This window comes from Brachyistius frenatus, unplaced genomic scaffold (assembly GCF_029030835.1).
Source record: "Brachyistius frenatus isolate BFR_SWC_R1_liver_20210118 unplaced genomic scaffold, ASM2903083v1 Contig_57, whole genome shotgun sequence".
Classification (NCBI taxonomy): Eukaryota; Metazoa; Chordata; class Actinopteri; family Embiotocidae; genus Brachyistius; species Brachyistius frenatus.
In genome coordinates, this window is record NW_027210656.1 from 902,694 (window position 1) to 925,130 (window position 22,437).

The 22,437-nt window shown below is 40.3% G+C and overlaps 1 protein-coding gene across 5 annotated transcripts in view; it reads left to right on the forward strand.

The window, feature by feature from the left end:
* Positions 1-22,437, forward strand: part of myripb (myosin VIIA and Rab interacting protein b) — a 105,874-nt gene that overhangs the window by 54,592 nt on the left and 28,845 nt on the right. The window contains exon 1 of one of the 5 annotated variants that reach the window (XM_069705549.1): positions 8,833-8,973. The exons of the other annotated variants lie outside the window; for them this stretch is intronic. The gene's annotated coding sequence lies outside the window, so the exon portion shown is untranslated. Of the gene's footprint in view, positions 1-8,832; positions 8,974-22,437 lie in introns of those variants that run through there. 5 annotated transcript variants of the gene reach the window in all.

Sequence of the window (22,437 nt, forward strand, 5' to 3'; positions counted from 1 at the left end):
CCACACGCACACGCACACACAGTCCACATTTAATTTGATTCTTTACGACTGGCCTGCCAACTTCTAAAGGCCACGTAGCTGAATGGCTCAGGGATCTTAAAAAATAAGCTAACGACCACGTACACTAAAATGTGGCTCGTAGCATTTAAGTGGTGGTTTGCTAAACATGCTACCTCTCAAATACACACAACCGCTTTTGCTTATATGCATGTCACATCTATATGGTGTGACAGGCAGCACATCCTGTCCAATTTCATCAACTATACGTGAACACCGGAGGTCTTGCTGTTTGTTTTCATTTCTAAGGAGAAGCATACAGATAGTTTATATTGATGAGTCAGATAGTAGCTATGTTGGGATTAACAAAAGTTGTCAGTCACAGCAGTTTGTCCAGTAAGAGATAATGCACTTACTGATCAGACCATCACCCCACACAGAGATGTGCAGATCTGCTCTAATCATGTAAATGCTCCTTTTCTCATGGTATGGAAATCAATTTAAGTAGATTCAACATCCATTTATTATTGTGGATCATTTATTGCTTGGTTAAGTCTCCTTGTGTCTAATGCTGCTATTTTGTCCAAAAGGTTTAATATTGAAACCATCTTATTTAAGGTAAATTGATCCTATAACTTTGATTTTCTCTGGCTTTTCTGCCATACTAAAACAGGTTGATCTGCACAACTGTAATATTTGCTTGTTCATGCACAATTTTGAGAGGCAGGAAATGAACAAAATGTATTTTTCCTTGGATCTTTCCTCTGTATAAACACAAATCGGTATAATAATGCAGAATCTTTACAAAATAGGACAAGAGTTTGGCACGGGAAGTTTTCTGGTTTCCGTTTGTAGTCCAAGTAGTATTGATTAATCCGATTTGACCTGGGCTCTGGTTGAATGCAGGTAAATATTCTGTGTGGAAATCCAAAGAGGCAGAAAGCATTTGTTGTAATGTCATCTTGGAACCCATCGGCTATCGTCTGGCAACAATTAAACTTATTAATTTTTATTTTTTTTAAATGTAAGTGCATTCATATGCAGATATCTGCTTATAGATATTAGTTGCGTCTCAACTCGACTCCATTGTTGTGTTTCAAGTTGTTAATTGGACTGTAAACAACAACCAGCAACTGAAAGAGGAAGTCTTGGCCAGAATATCTGCTGGGTCCTCTGGAAACCCCAAAATATTGTCCATTGTCCCCAGAGGTTAAATCAGACCTTATGTGTTTATCTACCTCCATCCATTAATATCGCTCCATATTAAGGCTTCTGTACAAACTGTAAATTTAGGCATGAGATTTTCCTTTTATTTCATGCACATGAATAGTAATTTGAATATCTCAAAATGATCCCAAAACAATAGTAGTGTGTTAATAAATACACCAGTGCTAAAAATTCAGTGAACTCTCTTGCTGCTGCCAGACAAGCATCTGCGGCTACCAGAGGAAGCAAGTCACAGTGTGATCTTTTTCTGTCCTCCTTGCAGGGGTATTTTTATCAGTGTGGGTGAGCAAGACTAGTCTTAGACAGGGAGGGTGTGCCCTCCAGCAGCAGGCTGCAGATGAAATGTGTGTACACTGTCTCGATTTTAATAAGACATTTACATGTCTGTGTCGCTTTGTGTCCTGCAGCTTGTTTGCTCAGTGTTTTCGTCAGGTTCTTAGCAGCTGCGGTAACAATGGATTGCTGGACTTTTTTGTCCAATAAAGAGCCAAAACAGCAAGCTGCAAGCATCAGTAGGTGAAGAATGGAGGTCTCTCCTCTCATTCATCACAGCGTTGCGCTATCAATTTGTCGCCTGGAACTTTCTAAATCACACAAGACAGTAATAGTGCTAAAGAAAATGAATATTTTGTGCTGCAGGGACAGCTACTTACATGTTAACTTACTTAGGTTTTTATAAAGAATCATTTTATTCAAATCAGCACCCAAAATTGACTAAAATGAGTGTCTGAACATTTCCATACTTGCAGGAAGCTTTTCATCAAAACGAAGAGTGCAGCTGAACCAACTTGCAAATCCCTCATTTCTACAGTATGAGCTGCAGGCAGAGGAAGGAGAGCCACTAATCACCCTCTCTCCTTCCATCTCTTCCTCTTCTCTTCCTCCTCTGCGGCCTTGTCTCGTGTCCAACCCTGCTGACACAGGAGCCACCAGCAGATCATAACTCTTGTTGGTGATTTGCATTTGATGCACAGTCAGCCACGACAGCAGGCTTTCACAATAAAAAAATCTCACAAGATGCACACAAATACACGCACACAAAAAGCACATTGGTGATTTGGGCTCCTGGTGGTCCTGAGTTAGGTTTCACTAAGCTCTTTTTAAGTATATTGCTCTCAGTAATTGAAATGTAGCCTAAATCAGAAGCTGTGCTTGAAGTTTACTAATGCAATTTGTGCAAGAGTTTCTTTAAAAACTAATTACTACTGAGTTTTTTCAGCCTTGAAGCAATCTCACTCTGTGTGTGCCCAGTACTTTGAGTGTGTGTGTACTGTGTTTGTGTGTGACTGTGTGGATGCCTGCATTGTAAGCGCTCTCCATTGTGTGACCCCTTGTGTTCCATGAAAGTATTTTTCTCCGTAGGGAAAGAGGTCTCATAGCATGTGATAAATCACTGCTATCGAGGTAAACATGTGAGTACACAAAAAGAAAACGTCCCCTCTTGTGGGTGTGCTAATTCCTGCCAGTCGTGTGAATACCGCTGTGTGTTATTTTGCTGATATTGCTGTGAGTCATTAATGCCTCTCTGATTTCACTGGTCAGGTTCCAGATCCCAGGCCTCCTCCATGTGCGTAAATGTGTGTGTGTGTGTGTGTGTGTGTGTGTGTGTGTGTGTGTGTGTGTGTGTGTGTGTGTGTGTGTGTGTGTGTGTGTGTGTGTGTGTGTGTGTGTGTGTGTGTGTGTGTGTGTGTGTGTGTGTGTGTGTGTGTGTGTGTGTGTGTAGGTGGGTGAGACTGAATCAGTTACACCTCTGCACCAGCACCAGGTACAGTTGTGAAAACAGCCACACAGCAGCAGCACAATCTGCAGTTCCTGTCATGTGTACCTGCAGGTAATCCCCGTCATTTCTTGATCCAGGAGACCGACTGCCATGCCAGAGCGGTGCACGTGTATGGGGTCATTTGTGGCTCACAGGGCTCACGCAGCAAGCCTGCATCACGGAGATGATTGGAAATCTCATGATTCCTAAATCGGTTTATGTAGTAAGTTGACTATGGATCAGAACAGAAGTTAAAGCTCTTGTTGTTTTTATTGTGGGTTAGTGAGATCGGAGACAGAAACTGTTGCTACAGAGTTGAGCAAGACACAGATAACACTCAAAGCCACTTCCACTCAGCAGCTTGTGACACCAACTAATACTGCTTTATAGTTGTCTGTTTCATTCAATTCAGTGATTTGCTTTGAGTCTAAATCTTAGATGGAGGAAACAGTGCCAGAAGGTTAAAAAAGTTACAGGAACATATGTGGTGCAGTTTGTACCTGATAACTCATCTTAGATTGTCGAATTGTAGTTATTCACATGAAAGGTAATTAGTGAGTTGTATATGTTTGGTATTTATTTTGACTCGGGTATTTATTGCTCAAAGTGTCAAAAGCACCAAAAAAACAAAGAAATGTAAGTTGTAATTAGGTTTCTGCCCCCTACATTAGTGGTGGGTTTCAATTTTTGGTTGTGACTGACAGTGTCATGCTGGTAATTTGGTTCAGTGTCTGTGTGGGTGAACATTAAAAAAAAGTTCAGTCAGACAACTAATGTTTGAAATGTTCATTGCAGCAGCAGAACATAGTGAGAGTTTGGCGTCTGGGCTCCGGCCTCATCATTCCCCGCAGATATGAGAGATTGGTCAGAGATGAGCAAATATCTTGACCCCCCCTGGAGCATGCAGGTGGATGCTGGGGCTGAACATACATGCAAGGCAGCAGTATTGTTGACAAATTGCGTTTTTCCAGCTTAAATAGACCGCCAAATTCACACGATGCAGAGGGGAGCAGGTTCAGCTGACTGCCTGAACTAGCTCGCAAGCATCGTGCATTTAAATGAAATGTAATGTGTTGAGCAATGACATTGGCTAGAAACACTGTTTCCTTAGAAATGTCAAGATGTTTCTTTCCTGCCCTCACAATAGCTGAAAAATCAATATAGTTTACATTTCTTCCCACCTAAAGTGCAAAGGAGAACTTACATAAGTTATGTTTTAATCGTGGCCTTTGAGTTTGTGACCTTGAATCCATCTAAACATTTACAAAGGAAAGACCTTGTACCTCAGCTGCTCACTGGTTTACTCAAATAGAAATTTTAATGTGCATGTCGAATCTCTTTTCCCTCACTATTGGCTCTGTTCTACAGCAGCTGGTTCTGCAGATGCCATCAATCAAAAACATCTTCCATGTGGGAGACGCCCCACAGTGAAGCCAGTCATCTCTCATGTCCTGATGGGCTGGCAGGAGAGGATGTGAGCTCCATGATTGGCACATCAATGAAATAGATCCCTGCTTTCTGATTAAGAATTAAGTTTGGTGTCTTGCACTAAACTTTGAGATCACAATTTATTGCTTTTCATCCTCCTCTTTTCCTCTGCATCTTTCTAAGAATTCGGCATGATGTGATATAAAAGGTGTTGCATGAATAGTAATATTTCTTCCCCTCCTCTAACTTCACCCCTCACTTATTCTCTCACTGCTGCGCCCTCGTCCTTCCCTCTGGCAGATCATCCTGTCTGATCTCCTGCCACTGTGAACTCTCTGTAGCATGAAAGAAGATATTGACGCTGCAGGATTTTCATACTCATTGCTCATTCCTCGCCTGTCAACCCAAAAGCCCCTTTAATGAAAGTGAAATATTAGGTTTTTTTCTAATATTACACTACTTCTATAGACAATGTTAACATTGAATTTAACGGAGGGTTATAGGGAACATTTAAAGGCAAAATGACTGAGAAGGATCCAAAGGAAGGATTAAAAAGAAAGGTAAAACCAAATACATTGATCAATTAAATGAGCACACGTCAGTTCTCCATGAGTAAACTGAAGTAATATTGATTGAGTTTGCTCAATGTTCACACATCAGTTAATTATTCATGTACTTTGAGAAAACAAATTCATTAAACTTCCATCAGCAGCAGTTAGATCACACATTCACTCATATTTTCTTCGCACTTGCATTTTCACTGTAGCTAAAACTTATATATTTAGATTAGCCTAATAATAAAAGATTAGTTGATCCCACTAAGTCCCTGTATGGTGTTTTTACAGTGTACAACAACATGGAGAGGACTGAAATCCAGCTGTTTGGTGTTAGGATCGGGTCAGTTCATGCTAAATACAGAGTGAGACAGATGTAACTCATCAGAACGTGTAACAACATGGATTATTTCTCGACACAGTGGAGCTACAAACAATCATAATCATAGCAAGATGCACATTGATTAAGTCGTGGCTCAATGATGCGTTTGAATTATATTTTACTGGCCATTTGTCATAATTTACCAGTCAGATGGAGGGTGATGGGCTGTGTTCATTTCTCTGTCGAATTAGCTTTATGACACTTTGACAGTATTTATTCAGCACCTATCCTGCTTCATAATCAAAACATCTAAATCTGGATTTACACAATATGGGCCCTTTAAATTAAGGAGATTTGTGTCTAAATGAAATATGGACCATACAAAAATTTTAAAGGAGGATTAAAAAACAGAAACTAAGTAAATTAAAAGACTTAACATTTGTTAATGAATATTCAATTAACCAACAAAAAATATTTTAAAAGTAGATTTTTTTAAATGAAGTTATTAACAGTTGAATTGTTATACTTTAATTGTTGAAATACATTTGATAACACATCAGTGAAATTACTGATAGCTCGGTAGTTACTTTATTAATCCCCGAGGGGAAATTTTTTTACGTAATTTTTTGTGTAAAGCTAACCACTAAGTCAGATTGTTGTGTTGACCTTTTTCACTCCAGACATTTTGACTTGTAACAGTGGGGGAAGCAGGGTTGTGTTAATAATGTCTGGAAGTCCTGCTTTTATGCATGATGATGGTTCACAGTCATGGTTCACTGAAACACTTAATGGACCTGAGCCATCAGCGCCTGTGCTTTCCCTACTGTGACAAGATGTCAAAATGTCATTCAAAACCAGCACTTATTACCATTAATGTGTTTTTTTATTTGAAGTTAGATTTTTTTTTTTTTTTTTTTTTTAATTTCAGTTGAAGTCACTATTATTATAGTGTGAACTTTCTTTGAAAAGACGTCACAGGGCCGTCAGCTATTCACCAGTTGTCTTTATAGCATATTCACATGCATACTGGGAAATATAATACACACATCTCACTCATGGACTTAATGTTCTGGGAAATAGAGGCAGCGTAAATGAATAACAATTAGTGGAATATGCTAATGTACGTATCCTACTTTCCCTGTACTGCTGGAGTTCTGAGGGACCTCAGATGCTGCGTATGTACACACCCTTATTGTACTCACTCTCTCTGGCTCTGCTGCATATCAATGGCTGCATCGCTGCAGGCCTCTGTCTCATTGCACCTTCTCTCCCATTTTTCAGCGCTTTAAATGAAAATTTGTCTGCGCTTCACTGCAGAGCTGACTGCACTCCGCTCACCTTGTTTAGTCATGATTTCCCACCTGAGCGACGAGTGCTGTTTGATCTCATTTGTTTAAAATCATCTTATGTTATTAAGTGTGTAGCTCCTGGGCTTCTGGGGCTAGTATGCTGGTGCTGGCTAGTTCCCTGTGTGCTTGTCCTCTTGCCTCCATGGTCAGTTGTGACAGTGCAGTCTGGGAAGTTTTTGTATATTTTTCTTGCTTTGGTTCTGCTTTTTTGTAAACAGTACTGCTCTTTGACATTTTCTGTGGTATTTTAGCAAAGAAGAAAGTTTTTCAGCAAATTATTTAACTTGAATTACTCGATATATTCATAAATCCTTCCAAAAATCATGTTTGTTGAAGTAATTACAGAAAGTCAAACATCTGCCATAACTTGAGACTTACAATGCTGTCAAGTGTGGCGTCTCATTTCCGGTCAAAAGTGAGCAGGAAGATACGCATTTCACACCATGTTGCAATTTTCAGGTGTTAAAATCAAGCATCCTGCATCAATTTTCTCATAAAGAAACACCAGACAGGCGTCCATGACTCTTTGCTGTGCACCTTCTGCTGCTGAGGACAGCAGCATACAGAATATTATGGATCTGTATTTTAAAAAAATATTTGCACCTCACCAGATAACAAATATGGACAGTTCAGGACTAAGCTGTTGGCAGAAATGCCTCAGGACATCCTGCAGCAGGTAGCTCCTGAACAGCCGTTGATCCAGACTAACCAACACAACTGGAAACACAATAGGAATCCCTCTGTCCCATCCCATCTCTTTGTCTCTGTGCCTTTTGGGCTATTTGTTCAGAGCAGCAGCAGAGGAACTCAGGTGATGCTGTCTGATTCAAACGGGATCAAAGCAGCCGTTCATATCAGGGCTGCCAATGGGAAGGATATCAAAGCAGCAGCCAGACACTCACTCGCCCAGATCCAGTTGACACACACACATGCGCAAACTCAAAGTGAGGCACTGTGTGTGCATTTGGCATGAGAGCTCACACAAGTGCACAACCGCACAGACACACAAACAGACTCAAACAGAAATGCACCACTGCAGCTCTGTCTGGTCCTGTGGTCATTTTTTAAAACAAAATAAGAGCTCAGTAGGCCTATCGAGTTTTGTACATGTGTGTGTCTGATCCTCCAGTCTTACTCAAATTGTGTGCTTTATATTTAGGAAATGGTTGTTTCATGATGTGAACCACTGATTGATTTAGGAGACCACAACTGGGCGTGTCACATTTTAATTAAAACCATGACCATCTGACTGGTTGGTTTGATGGATGACTAAACTGTTAAATACTTCTTACCATTTACAGAATATTGGTCATAATTAAAAATGATTTGTTAACCAGCTTGTTAATTAATAGAAAATCTGAATTTTTTTTTTTTTTTTTTTTAAGCAATTTGTCAGGTAAATATTGATTATACAGTGGGTGAAGTAGTGCTGTGCCTTGGCTCAGAAGACAATGTAGTCTTATTATGTCGAATTTATATTTTACGCCACTGTTCCTCCACTGAAAGGTATTTGTTTTTTCTTATAATTTCATGTGGGCACTTGTGTGTGTATGAGGCAGTAACTAACTACCTACTCTAACTATTAATTAGTGTGCTAATGTGTCCTTTGTGCCCTTTGTGTCAAGTGTGTCTGCTCTCACCTGCAGTGGTGAGCTGCAGAAGCCCTGCAGGTTGACTCATGCATTTTGAATGAAGGTCTCTCCTTCTCACTCTCTTATTGTTTCTCCTTATTTTCCTCTCTGTCTCTCTCCCATCCTGTAGCTCGACTCTCCTCTCTCTCTGAGGTATTGAATCTTCTTCATTCGTCCGCAGCTAAGACCATTTTTCACGCCACCAAACAGCCCCAGGATTCACGTCTCCACACTCCGTTTCTGTTTACTTCAACACTCTCTGAAACATACACATCTTCAGAAAATTGGCTTCAGCAAACACTTTTTTTTCCCCCTGCCTGCCTGCCTGAGTTTGATATCGTCTGAACCTGCCTGCCTGCTATCTCTCAGCCTCCTGTTGATGCGCTGATGGTAAAAATTGGACTGCCTCTCTACCTGCAGAAGAAAGCTCTGACGTAATGGTTTCCACCTGATGCCATTGCGGCCAGATAAACACAAATCTCTGCTGTCTGTAGACTGGTACGAACATCTAACCCCTTTACTGAAAGCACAAATGTAACAAAGCAAACATGAAGGGCAAAGCAGCAGCTGAGAAAAAGCGTATTTAACCGTCAACACATGCAGAAATCTGTGCACGAAGACGGAATAAAGCAAAGTCACAAGGGGACAAGCAAACAAGAAAGGGATGGAAGAAATGAAGCAGAGTGTTGGTTAAACACGTCTTTGGGTGAGCACATCATGCCTGCTAATCCCTTTCCTTCCTCACCACCTACACACGCTGCAACGCATGCATCAAAATACTTCCCTACTTCATGCCACGGTCGTAGTTTTAATGGTTTGTGGCACGCAGAGGACTGGTTGGTTGCACAAGTCAGGGGTAGTTCATTAGTGTGGCCGTGTTTACACCCTTTAAGTGGCTCTGGGATATACAGAGAGCGCTCACTCCTCCCCTGTGGGCTGTCACTTGAATGCACCCATCGTTACAATCAGCTCTCCAGCATTTAGATTAGTGTTTTACATATTCAGTTGATGTTTTCATCGACTATTGAATGCGGCATGAATAAATATGAATGAAGCCAAACACGTTGATTTTCCAGCCAGTAGTTTGATTATTCTGCTCTGTCACTCATTTAGTCCCTCATATGCAGTTGGAATAAACACATACTGTATGCACACTGTGCATATAATATAAATTGTATCTTAAAATGTTCTTTTTCTGAAGATAATACATTATTTTTATACATTTGTATGCATCTAGCACTAATAATAATTGTATTTTTTTTTATTTTTTAAATGAAGTAGTTACACAAACAAGAACAAATTAGGCCAAAGTGTAAGTGTACCATATCCAAAAGTTAGACATCTTCTGGTTGATCTTTTATCTGGTGATGGCGATCATATTGTAACACTGGTACTATTACTGTTCTTGTGCCTCGTTAATTAATATGTCAGTCAGGTTGAAATAATTACAGTAATTTGATATTTTGTTATGGTAGTGTTACCTTGATACCAAAATTACGTAGATGGCAGCTCGTTGCTAGTTCATTTGGTTGTGTACTCAAAGTTTTTAAGCGCTGGAGTTAAAGTGTTCAATAGACTACAAACTGTCTGAATGTGGCCATCCTTCACAGTAAAGGAAGATAATGCTATTTTCCTTGTCACGAATGGTCCTTCTTCCTGCAAGATGAGGTCTAAATATTTTTTATAAGTTAACAGTATCATAAGTCACGACTAAAATCAGACCAAGAAACATTTCTATACCAATTCCCACGCAGCAGCATAAGTTTGAATGGAATGTCATCACATTACCATAAAGGCCACAGCGGGTCACAGTTGAATATTAAGAGAGAACAGGAAATGCATACATTCATAAAAGCATAGAAATGTATCACTTATCATTACTCTTTATGCACAAGAGTTTTGAACATCCAGTAAACTGCTTCACATGGAGCACAAGGGGCAAACAGGAAGTAAATAGAACCAAACTTTACATCTTTTCATAATTTGCTTGAGCAATGTCAAGCATTGAAATGTGCAGCAGAATTCAATAAGTGATCAAAATTAATGAGACACTTTATGAGCAGTTTACTCGTAAGCATCTCGTGGAGATGATACTTATGGCAGGAACCGCAAATTATGTTTTTATTAAATCATAAGTGATGTGACCTGTAATGTTGCATGTGGCACGTGTTTGTCTATCATATCATAAGGTTTGTTTTTTTAAGGATATTTTTGGGCAATTTTTCTTTCATTATTTAAGTTAGTAGGGATACAGATTGGAAATGAAGGGAGGAAGAGGAGAATGACGTGCTAAAAAGATCTATGGCAGGAGTCAAACCAGGCACACAGCTTTATGGGATGCTCCATATCATTACTTTTAAGCTGCTCAAATGAGTACATGGATGCCACTTCCCACAATGCTGCAGGGGAATTTCTTTTATAATCAGTCATAGCAGATATTTAGGAAATGGATTCCTATGTCTGAATGTCAAAAAGGCATTTCTTTAACAGACAGATGAAACTGGCATCACCACCACGAGCCTGCAGTGCAGCTTCTTGTCCGTCCTCTCACTGACCTCCCCAATCTCTTTTGATATCGACTTCACCCTCAAATGGAGAGTCTTACCTTGATGTCTGCACTGATCACATTTAGAGGTCACTGATAATGATCTAAACAATTGCTACTGAGAGGCAGAAAGAGAAGGTGCCTAGACGCCCCAGCCTCCCCCCCCTCCACCTCTTCATGGCTTCAATTACTCATTGTGATGGCATTCGTATGAATAATGCAGCGGTCCCCTGCCCTGGCCTGGAGTACAATGTACGCCTGCATGTGCACAGTGACATGAAAGAGGGGAGGGCAAAGGTCCTTGTGAATGATCAAAGTCGAGCTGGGATAAAAACAGCAGCAACGCAGAAGCTTTAACAGCAGTATGATATACACTGGTCATGCAAAAGGGATTAATCACTGATCTCATATATTCCTCAACATGTAAGCACATGCGTACCCAGCTGTCATTATTATACAGCATGTCTGTGATTTATAGTGTTTAGACCTGAAGTTTTTGTATTGCTTCAGGCACCTCGGATTCTGTTGTGGGATGTTTTATCCTAAGGAGGCTTACACGGGTAATTAGAGGCTCGATAAAGTATTGTGTAGATTAAAAGACTATAATCCAACCACATGGGGAAATAGATTCAAGACCAAATTTTGTCCTCTCACACCGTGATAATCTCCTGCAGGAGTGGCAGTGTGATCAGTAAGTCATACAGGGTAGAGTCGGCTGTCACAGGGGCCATCAGGTGATGGATGGCGCTGTATTTCGTCTATATGGCATACATCTCCACATGCAATCTGTTATCTTCTCTCCTACTTCACACCATCAACCTTCTCCAATATACAGTCCCTCTCATATGATCTCTAGTCTGATTATACTGTAGCTATCTGACTGCACTACTACAGTCTATTTATATTAAATGTGAACACCAAACCTATTCAAGTGAATTTCACTTTTTTTTCCAACTTTATCACCAATATCAACATTTATAAGACACAGCCAACAGAAGAATGCCAACCATCAATGGTCTCCAAAATCTTAAATATTCATTACGCCTCTCTTATCAAAATCAAATTATATTTAGTCAATTGAAGCCTAGTATTCAACTTTCTAAAACTGTAACCCCTCTCTCCAACTAATATAATCTGGACATGAGATTCTGATGTGAAATACAGACAAAGATGAAGACTGAATCGAGCAGGATGCAAACCAAAACATGGAGCCAAAAAGAGGGAAGGATGCAAGCCGGAAGCTATCAATGTTATTTCAGCTGAAAGTAAAAAGGCAGAGGGAGATTTCTCCTTTTCTGGTGCTGAGCCATTCCCCTCTCAATCCCTCCATCTGTCTCTGTCACCACAAAATCAGTGAAGGCTAGGAGAAAAACATCACACTGTAAATGGGAAAGGATGGATGAGTAAGAAAGAGGAGATAGATGTGTGCGTGCATTTGTGTGCGTTCGTGCATCTGGTGTGTTTTTGTTTGTGATCTGTGTGCCGAGCATCAATGATTCATCATCATCCGTCTCCCACGCCCTGTCTGCCAGATTGAAGAGTGTTATTTTCTCAGTTACCAGCATGTGTGTCATGTGAGTGCTCAAGGAATGGTCACAGTCACCTTTACGTTCACCTTAAACTGCCCCACAATCAGCAAAAACAGGTTAATAAAGAAATATTGAGTCCAGCAATGATGAACTGTAAACATTCTGCAGGCTTGTTGTAGTAATTTGTAGACTAGTCAAGTGTAATTTTCACAACAGAGGGATGGCACACAACAAGAATAATTACCCTTAATTTTAAAAGCCAAAATGCATTCAACACTACTCTTGATTTTTTTTGGCCCACCATCCAAATGGGGAGCTCTGACCTGAAAGTCTGCTGGCTCCAGCCCTGAAGGAGGAAACTAATTCGTTTAATTTCTCAGCTGCATGAGCTTCAATTAAAAGCCGATCCAAGTGTGACTCCATATATACAATAAAGCAGAGAAGCAAACAGTAGAGTTGCTAGTGGAGCGACAAGTACATGATCCCAACCTGTGCACAGCCAACTGTGTTCATTAGATGACACAGCTAAGCTGTGGTAGTGCTGCTGGAGACTGAACCTACTCTCAGTCACTGCAGTAATGCACCTGAACTTGTTCTTTGCTTCTAAATTGAGATCTGAATGAGAAGAGACTTTGCCGGCTCGTTGGATAGAGTACAACATATTCCTTCAACTCAAACCATCAGCAACTTGGCCTCACACAGCGACAAAGTTGCTGAGTATCTCTTGTTGCCAGCGTGCCTGCTGTTGTGTGTTGGTGTTGGCATTCGCATTGTGAAACTTTCAGGAAGTACACAAACCAAATTAGTTTGTGTAAAAATCAGTGATAAAAATAAGCTTACCCTAAAATATGCTGCTGGAAAGTGGCTTCCAATCTGAACATGGAATTGAACGCATTTACTATTTCATTTTCTTTGACTACTTTTTTGCACAAAGTTGAGCTCAATCATTTCTTGGCTATCTTGGATCTCTTTTCCTGGACTTTAGGTTTCTGCCTCTTCTAATTTTTGTTGATTTATCAAGAACACTTTGCAAAGTATTCCCACATAGATTGTCTTTAATCCCTGAACCATAACACATTTTGGTCGGTTGGTTAAATAAGGTTTTAAATTAAGGAGTAGTTTTGTGTATGTTAAAAGTCTTTCTGGGACAGACAGCATCACTCAAATCTGTACTTCAGTGGTTACTACTGTCTCAGTGTCTCAGACAGTGTCTCAGTTTCACAATCCTGTGCTTCACTTAATTTATTTTCAATTTGAACATGTAATGAGCATGAGGCCAAGAAAAGCTATTTTTGTTTTGTTTATTCAAAATTTGTTTATTCTTTCTGTGCATGTGCACAGTAAATACAATACATTTGTATTGTAAAGGATCAATGTGCAGGATTTACTGGCTTCTAGTAGTGATGTTGTAGATTACTGAAAACCGAAACACCCACTGCCTCATCCTATTCTACCAAACATGCAAGAGAACATACGGTGCACACAAAAATTGTGAAAAACATGAACGTCCCTCTCGAGACCTATTGTCCTTTTTGTGCCTTCTGGGCTTCTGTAGAAACATGGTGGTGCAATATGGCGTGCTCTGTAGAAGGGGACCTACCGCCTGTGTAGTCTTGATGACCTCATTCTAAGGTGACAACTGAACAACAATTTTAGTTTCAGGTGATTATACAGTAATTAAAGCATAATGATATGAATATTATCTTCCATTTCCTCCCCTAGATCCCTCTAAATCCACACACTGGACCTTTAAAAACTAATGGAGGATTGTGTTTCAAGAGGGAAAAGAGAGAGACAGTCGGTCAGTGAGACTGAGAACACTGAAAACAAAGACAGGGGTTGTGAACAGAGTCTGCTGTTCCAGTGCTGATTTTTATTTCATGGTTGCGTTGTGTGACTAACTTAATGGGAGCTGCTCCCAGGATGAGGGTAGCCAGAGGCTTGTTTGGGAAGCAGGCCATTCGTTGGTTTCCTAATTGGTGGGAGTGCAGTGAAATGGCTAACTTTACTGGCCTGTTTTTTTCGTTGCCTTTCTTCCAATGAAATGCACTCAAGAGAGTGGAGAATGTGGCCCTAAGGTCACAGCTACACAGGAATCCTTCCAATGGGAAAATACTGGTATTTTTAGACACACAGATGGACACAGACAGAAGATGCATTTGAATGTAATAGAAACTCATTTGTCGCAGGCTATTAAAATGTCTTTATTTTTGTCAGAGAAGAGCAGTGGCCTCCTCAGGCATTACTATTCATTATATTTAGAAATGCCTTTGTAAAATAGAAGCAGACATGCTGGTGTTTGTGATCATAATTGTGGATATGGATTTTAGAGCCATGTGCGCCTCTGTCCAGTCTCAATTTCTTCTTCAGTGTTTAGTCTCTGTTTGTGTTTGGATTTCAGACTCAAACCACTGCTGTGCTTTAATGTTTACGGGCAGCAATCTGCATTTAAACCATCACAGATACTCTGTGTTAATCTGATTTCCCTTCAACTGCAAATGACCTCTCGAGTGTGTATAGAACAATAAATCCCTGCTTGTGTTTTAAATGACAGTAGTGCATTAATGGTGTCTTTTAATCTTGAGGGTGTTTTATGGACAGTTTCCTGTCATTCAAACAAGAGGTGGTTAACTTCTCTGTATTCATTGTACATTTCTTTAGACAGACTGCTGCATATGTGAAACCGTAATGTCTGTAACCTTCGATGAAACACTTCACACAAACTATGTTCCTCTTCTGTGGGGGGAAAAAAAGCCTCCTGGCTTATCAAACACGCACACACATTCAAACCCATCTTAAAAGAGCAACTGCAGCAAAAGACGCCCCCACCTCCCCCACCCCCCTTTACATTGAAGATTGATTCACGTGGATTATATACAGTAAGGGGGGAGGTGCTTTGAAAATTACTTCTAAAAATAGGCACAATGAGCTGATGCCCCACATGCCTGGCATCCATGACGCGACTCAACGCAACAACCTTTTTTCCTTAACATGCTCATTGTGTGTGCCCCTCTTGTTTTGTCTGTATTCCTGTGCCCCCCCCCCCCCCTCATATTTCGCTGCCCTCTCTTTCCCCTCCGTTGCTCCTCGTTTTGGTCTCTATCCGATGACAGTTTGTTCTGGTAGTTGTCTGGTGTTGTCATGCTAGTCTCTAACAGGCTGTTAGGCATGCCACTTCAGTACACTGGGCTCTGGCAGCTTTAGTATGCTGTTTCCCCGTTCTCCTGTTTGTCCTTGTCTCAAAGTGACTTATGTACAATGTCTGGGGTTTGAATTAGGTTAATGACTTTCATCCAGTGCCTCCACTGTGTACCTGCATAGCTGACATTATTATTCAGCTTCTACCGGGTCATTAGCTTGCAAAAGAGTATCTACGTAATTGTTAATGAATACATTAGCAATTAGGAGGACTGATCCTCTGGTTACAAAATAATCTCTATAGTAACGTTGCTGCGTTCAAGCACCCCTTCCACCCTGTAAAAAACACTTTCTTCCTTTCTTGTGCACTCATTGTGTAATCTCTCAAATCCTTTTATTTCACTGGATTTTCATTTCCTGGCTGAGGTGTTTGATGACATTAAGAGGATAAAAACCAGGATTCCCACGACAACAGTGACCTAAAAAAAAAATATTAAAAAAATCCCACAAAACGGCAGTTATGCCACCTTATTGAGATTTAATTACCGTCATGACATGAGCTGTGTAGTTCTTACACCACATATTTAGGAAATTAATTTTGTTTACAGACTTGTGCCTCATTCAGCCTCTGATCATATTGGCTGTTCTTGATTTTGGCTCAGATAAAGGCTGCAGGGAGCTGCAGTTTTCATTATCTACACAGAATAGCCAGATGGAGAAAGACTTGAGTGGTGGAAAGCGTAACCGCAATCTATTCTGTCACTAAATTTCCCACATTGCTGGGCTGCTGCAGAGCTCTGCCTCTTTGCATGCCCCTTAAAATCCCTTGTGGTGCTCTGGCTGTGCAGCAGGAGGAGGTTGAGAACAGATTATCTCACTTTCCCATATGCGCTATACATTCACACTGAAATATATGTAACTATACTGCAGCCTGTGAAAAGCCTACCGGTGGTTCTGTCATTTCATTGGCTGACCAATTGCGCTGCGATGGAGTGTTTTAACGTGACCTATATTTGATATCATTTTAAACAGACCTCCGTCCTAAAGTGACCCACATGTGCAACTGAACATCAACAAATGATATGACATCTGGCCAGCTGTTACAAGAGCCAAACCGTGGTCCAGGCTCTAACCTAATTGTCAGAGATTACTCCATTGTGTGAATGCTCTAGTTTTGCTTGAGTTGAGTCATCTCCCTAATATGTTAATTATATTCTGGTGCGTGCAGGTGACATACAGTATTTCAGACTGCAGACACATGGGCACATACTGTATAAAACATTAAAACAAATTCCTTGAGAAAACTGAATGTTGTGGTCTCATCGTACCCTCGAGGCACTTTTAGACTTTTAGTTTTTCATGCCCGGGTTTTATTTTTCAGTAAAAGTTTTTTCAGTGCCGATACTTCTTTCAGTACCATACAAATATTTCAATGCCAATGTTTCAGGTCTTTCTTTCAATGCCAACTTTAACATCACCGCTCGAGCCCCATAAAACAAAAGTTCTCACATCAAACATGATAGCCAAAAGACAAATTTTAAGGGCATATCCTGAGCCAATGTTTATGATATGAATGGGTCTCTCTTTCTTTGTGTGTGCATGTGTTGGCAGGGTCTTTGAAGAATAGTTTCCAGTAAATATCAAGTATTTTTGCTTTTAAGGCCCGTCCCTATTACAGATCAAATGAATGGATAAATGTTTTTTCCATATTTCCTTCATGATTGTCAACATTCTTCTTAACCAGAAAAAACATCACTCAATGTGAAAAATTGTAAAGAATGTTTACTCCCTGTTTTAATTGTCATTCTTGGATTCTATAGTTACAGACTATCTTTGGACATGGCTGGACAAAATATTTCACAAAATTAACTGCTCTGACATGAGATGATAACAGACTCCTGTTTTCCAGAAATACAATAAATCTTTAACACTTCAAATACTCTCACACTTATCTTCTGATGTACAGTGGAGCAAGTGTGATCTATTGCTGCGTGAAAATGCCCTGATACCAGGAAATCAGGTATTATATATTAGGTTCAGAACTTAAAATAGGATGTGGTATTAAAGAATTTCCATAAGAAACTCATTGTGAGTTTTATGTGACAGAAACTGAACCCCACTCACTAAACTTTCTGTATCATTCACATGAAGAATATTAGATGTCTCTAAGGGGTAAATATTGACTATTTAAGAGTTATATATATTATTTTAAAATGCAATAAATTCACAGTCTAATCCTGTTTTCATAGATTAACTGATATAGGATCAGTATTGGCAGTACATATTTGACATACTAATCCCTATAACTGCTGCAAAGCAAAGATACCATGTGAACAGTCTAAAATTCACTTTGGTTCCTCTAGCCATGCTCTGCCTGCGAGCCCTTTGTCCTGTTATAACTCATTTCCAGTCTTCCGCACCGTGCCATGGGCTGTCCCAGCAGCTGACACCTACATCTGTAACACACCGGATGGTGCGGGTCTGAAGAGAGGGCTGGGTGATAAAAAGTAAGACCGACACAGAGAAGACAGAGAGAGAGGCAGAGAGGAAAGATGACAGCTTTAGGTCTTGAGAGAAAGAGCCAATAGGAGGAAGAGATGGCAGAGTAAATTGCCTGACTGCTGCCTGGAGCTGTGCTGCTCCTAAATTTAGACCTTTTTAAAGACGCAGGTGAAGTGAAGTGAACATAGCATAATGGCTCGCTGTGAACCTGCAGCAGCTGTCCGAGTTAAACGCTGCAGCGCACCAGAAACACGGTCTAAATTGTGTATACTTAAACTGTTATGGAGCACATGATGCATGCAAATGCTCTGGTCCAGTCTCCTGTCATAGTGTTCATTTAGTGACCCTCTGCTCTGCATGGCAGAGCCTGCCAATGATATAAAATAGAAACAGATGCTCAGTGTTTCCTGTAGACCCTGATCATATGGTCAGAGACCCCCAGAGCACTCGTCCTCTCTCACCAGCCTTGTCTCAAACCAACTGATATTCTAAATGAGTAGCACGCAATATGTTGTTTGGGTTGCCATTTCACCCCTACCAGTTTACATAATATATTTCCAGCTGAGGTGTGTGTGTGTTATAATGAGTCCATCAGTGTCCATATTCGAGTGCGAGTTGGTTTCCGGCGTCCTGCAAGACACACACTGTTTTAAATCATACTGACAGGTCAGTAAGGCTCTGCCCGGGTTTCCAGAAAATCTCATGGGCATAGCAGTTGACCCACGACCTTGTCCTTTGTCCCTCGATCTATTCTGCCAATGGCTATTTTAAAAGAATGTCTTTAGTGCTGTGGTTAAGTAACACAGACGATGTAGCTCATGGTGAATCTCTGTGCTTAATATCCAAAACAGTGCCATGCAGATATTTTGACAGTACATTGTGTGTAGTATTTAACCAACACACCCTACAAACATAGTTACTTTAACAGTACAGGATTGTGCAATGTTTTATCCACATTAGATGTTTTAAATTCTTATCTGTCACACAATACCATCTGCGAGGCACCTGATCTGTTACAACCTCATTCTGCAGCATGACACAATCCCTAAACATATAGACAGAGGTATAAATAACCGTTGTTCAACGGACAGTTGTTGACAGCGTCCCGATGTCAGCATCATGGAGTCAGCCTGGGATTACATGAAGAGATAAAAGACATTGAGACAGCCTAAATCCACAAAAGAAGTGTGGCAAATTCTCTGAGATACTTGAGCAACCTACCTGACAAGTGCCTTGAAAATCTGTGTGCAAGTAGGGAAACAGTTGCTATTTTAAAGGGAGAGGATGTTCATAGTTTACTTTATTTTAGCTACAGCACTTCACATGACATGACTGATAGATAAAGATTGTTCATGCTGTTATATTTTTAAACATTCTTATTGTACTTTTAGTGTCTAAATATTTTGCACAGTTCTGTGCACAGTATAAGTGCATATATATAGTTTGTGCAATTGGTAAACAGTATGTCTTATTTTCACAAAAAGCTGCAGTTTACAGCATGTATATAAAATAAATTGTCCTTTCCCCACTTCTTCCTCTAATCTGTACAAATACTCAACCACAAGCAGCAAGAGATGTAGATGAAAGGCCATTAATTCTTGTTTGGAGTTAACTTTTCTTGCTGTGCTCAAAACAGAAATTAATCAATATTCATATCCCCTCCTTGTTACTTACTACATTTGTGTTTCATTGGGCTGTGTTCAGCTGAGGACATAGTGTTTTGGTTGCAACTGTTATTGGTGGTGTAACAGACGAGGAACAGCTAGGTATAATGATAATAAGGGAACTTTTTTTTTCAGGGAGTAGGACCAAAACCTGATTTGTCACCGTAGGTTGCTAAATGCTGCTTGGGAAATTCCTACTCTATCATAACATGTAATTTCTGTCGATCACTTTAATTTTAGTATTCTTCGTCTGTTATTGCAGAAGGAATTGTGGTAGATTTTGGCCAGTTAACTGAATAGTTGGACAAAGACTATGAGTTATTTAAGGATGATTGAGGGTATTTTAGGAACAGTAACACATTGTCTTTGCTTTGTGTGGTGACAGTTTTCATTGGTCAAACCTTGGTTTGTTCCACAGAATCATAAAAACAACCAGAAGTTGTCCTTGGAAGCTGTTTGGAAAAGTGCAGGCTCTGTTAAAAAAAAAAAAAAAACACTTGGCAGGTGATTGGACGAGCCACCTGTCCATCAGATATCATTGGCAAAAATCATCCAATGAGATCTTTGTTGTTTTTGACGAAACAGTTGCTTCTCGCTGTCGCCACACCTCAACCACGACCATAGCTGCATGCACTGTAGGGCGTTCATTGACACAAACGCATAGCTTGAAGCCTGACAAGATGAATTGTGGGATCTCGTTATCTCCCAATCTCATGTGATCTTGCATGACCTTGCCTTTCAAGGTAACAGCATTCCAATACTCAGGGATATCTAAACCACGTTGGGTTTCAGCTGATATCTGATGCAGGTTGATAAATATAACATCTGTTTTGCATTTTTATTTCCTTCTTAATTCCATTTCTCATGTGTGGAGAAAAGTTGTATTTTTGATACACAATAATAGAGTTGACATAAAGAAAGCAAGATTGTACTAGATATAGTAACTCATCCAGCTTTTCTCTCATTAAGACCTCACAACTCGAGGGCTTTAACTAAACATTAGGCACTTTGATCTACCCCAGAGTCAAAAACAATCTCATTTTTGATCTTATTTTCTTCTATTAACAAGAGGAGTCATGTGCACATCTTCAGAGGAGAATACAGTTTATTTGATGTGCTGTTACAGTCAACCCCAGACCCTCTTTCTTCTGCCTCTGCTCATCTCTCTCCTGTCTCTACAGCAACTTCAACAGAAGCTGAACCAATTCATTAGAAGGCCCAGAAAGTCAATTATGGTAATAGTTCCCTTTGCTAGGGGAGGTGGAAACTCAGCAAAGGCAACTACTTTTTATTGAACTTCTTTTACATCTTCTTCTATATATTTTATTTAGGCCTCATTTATATGTGCAAATTGGTCTTCTGAAGTATTGAGGGCTAAAGGGCTGCAGAGAAGAGGAAAGGGTGAGCAGGGGGGCGGTTCCCAAGCTTCCACACAGAGCTGAGTGAAGTGATGATTGAGGAAGGGTAAACCTAGTGTCAGGAGACCATCCACAGGAATCCCTCTTACTTATTCATGCAGCAGCCGAGCATCAGGGAATCTCCCAGCCTCATTATGAAATGAGTATTTGCAGAAGCTCACACAACAGTGGCGCTCCTGCTTGAAAGCCTCTGCTTATCCACTCCACTCTGCTCCCTGCTTCATCTCTTTTTTAGATCAGATCACTCCAGGGAAGCAATGTCATGCTTCGTTCATCAAGACGTCTCTCCCACTGTCCTAAATCCTTTTCTCTCTCTCTCGCTCTCTTTTTCCTGAAAGGGAAAGCTTGCCTATAAAAAGTGTTTGTGTTGCTGGTGTGGGAGAAAGCAGATGCCTAATCTGAAGTTTGCATTCACTTAGCATCTGTTTCGGTGCCAATGTGATTGATAAGCCAAGGAATGAAAGCAGTGCACTATGGTGAAGCTAATTTTAAGGTGAAACACATAATGACAAATTAAAAAGATGAATAAATACAGTATGTTGTGTACACTGTAGATGCTATTAATTTCTGATTTTCAACTTGCCGTGCCTCCAAAATAGTCATTGTCATACATAGCTCAACAACCATATTAGCGTGGCAATCCTGTCAAGCTTTGAATTTGTCCAGTGGACAATAAAGTCTTAAAGTATCTTGATATGTATTGTATTTTAATGTAAGGGAACATTCTTTTGTAAAAATGTTTTTATAGAGTTTGTATTTAATGAGAGAATTTAAATGAGAGTCTACGGAGCCAGAAACTTTTCGAGCCAACCCCCAATGGCCCTCGGTGGTACTGCAGTTTATGGCACTTCTGCACTGGGCTCACTTTTCAGACTCGGAAGCTATGAGCAGTTTTTCAATCTCTGGCTAGAACATAGGGCTAAGCAACAGGAACAAATAACAGTATGAGTGATATATTATCTCCATTTTGTGCCACTGTAGATGCTACTCGGGCATACATCTTCATTTGAAAATGAGTTAAGATTCCACTCAGACAACAATTTCTTCACCACAACCTTGCTGCACTTTTTCTTCTCCATTATGTCTGCCAGTTCAAAGGTTGCCCTGTGATGGACCAGCTCATTTCAGACAGCAAGTTTAATCTACAGTATTTGTATTTCTGCCTCGTATTATGCCACCTCATCACTATGTTGGTCCTTCAGATTCATTTATGTGCCTTTTTCCTCGGGCCCAGATGGAGATAAAAAATTTTTTTAAAAAAAGAGCCAGCCTCTTTACTGGAGCTCGGACAATAAATCCAAGGAGGGGAGTAGCTGAGGGAGGTTAAGAAGGAGGGAGTGGGTAGAGATGTGGCAGCTCTCGTGGCCTCAGGGG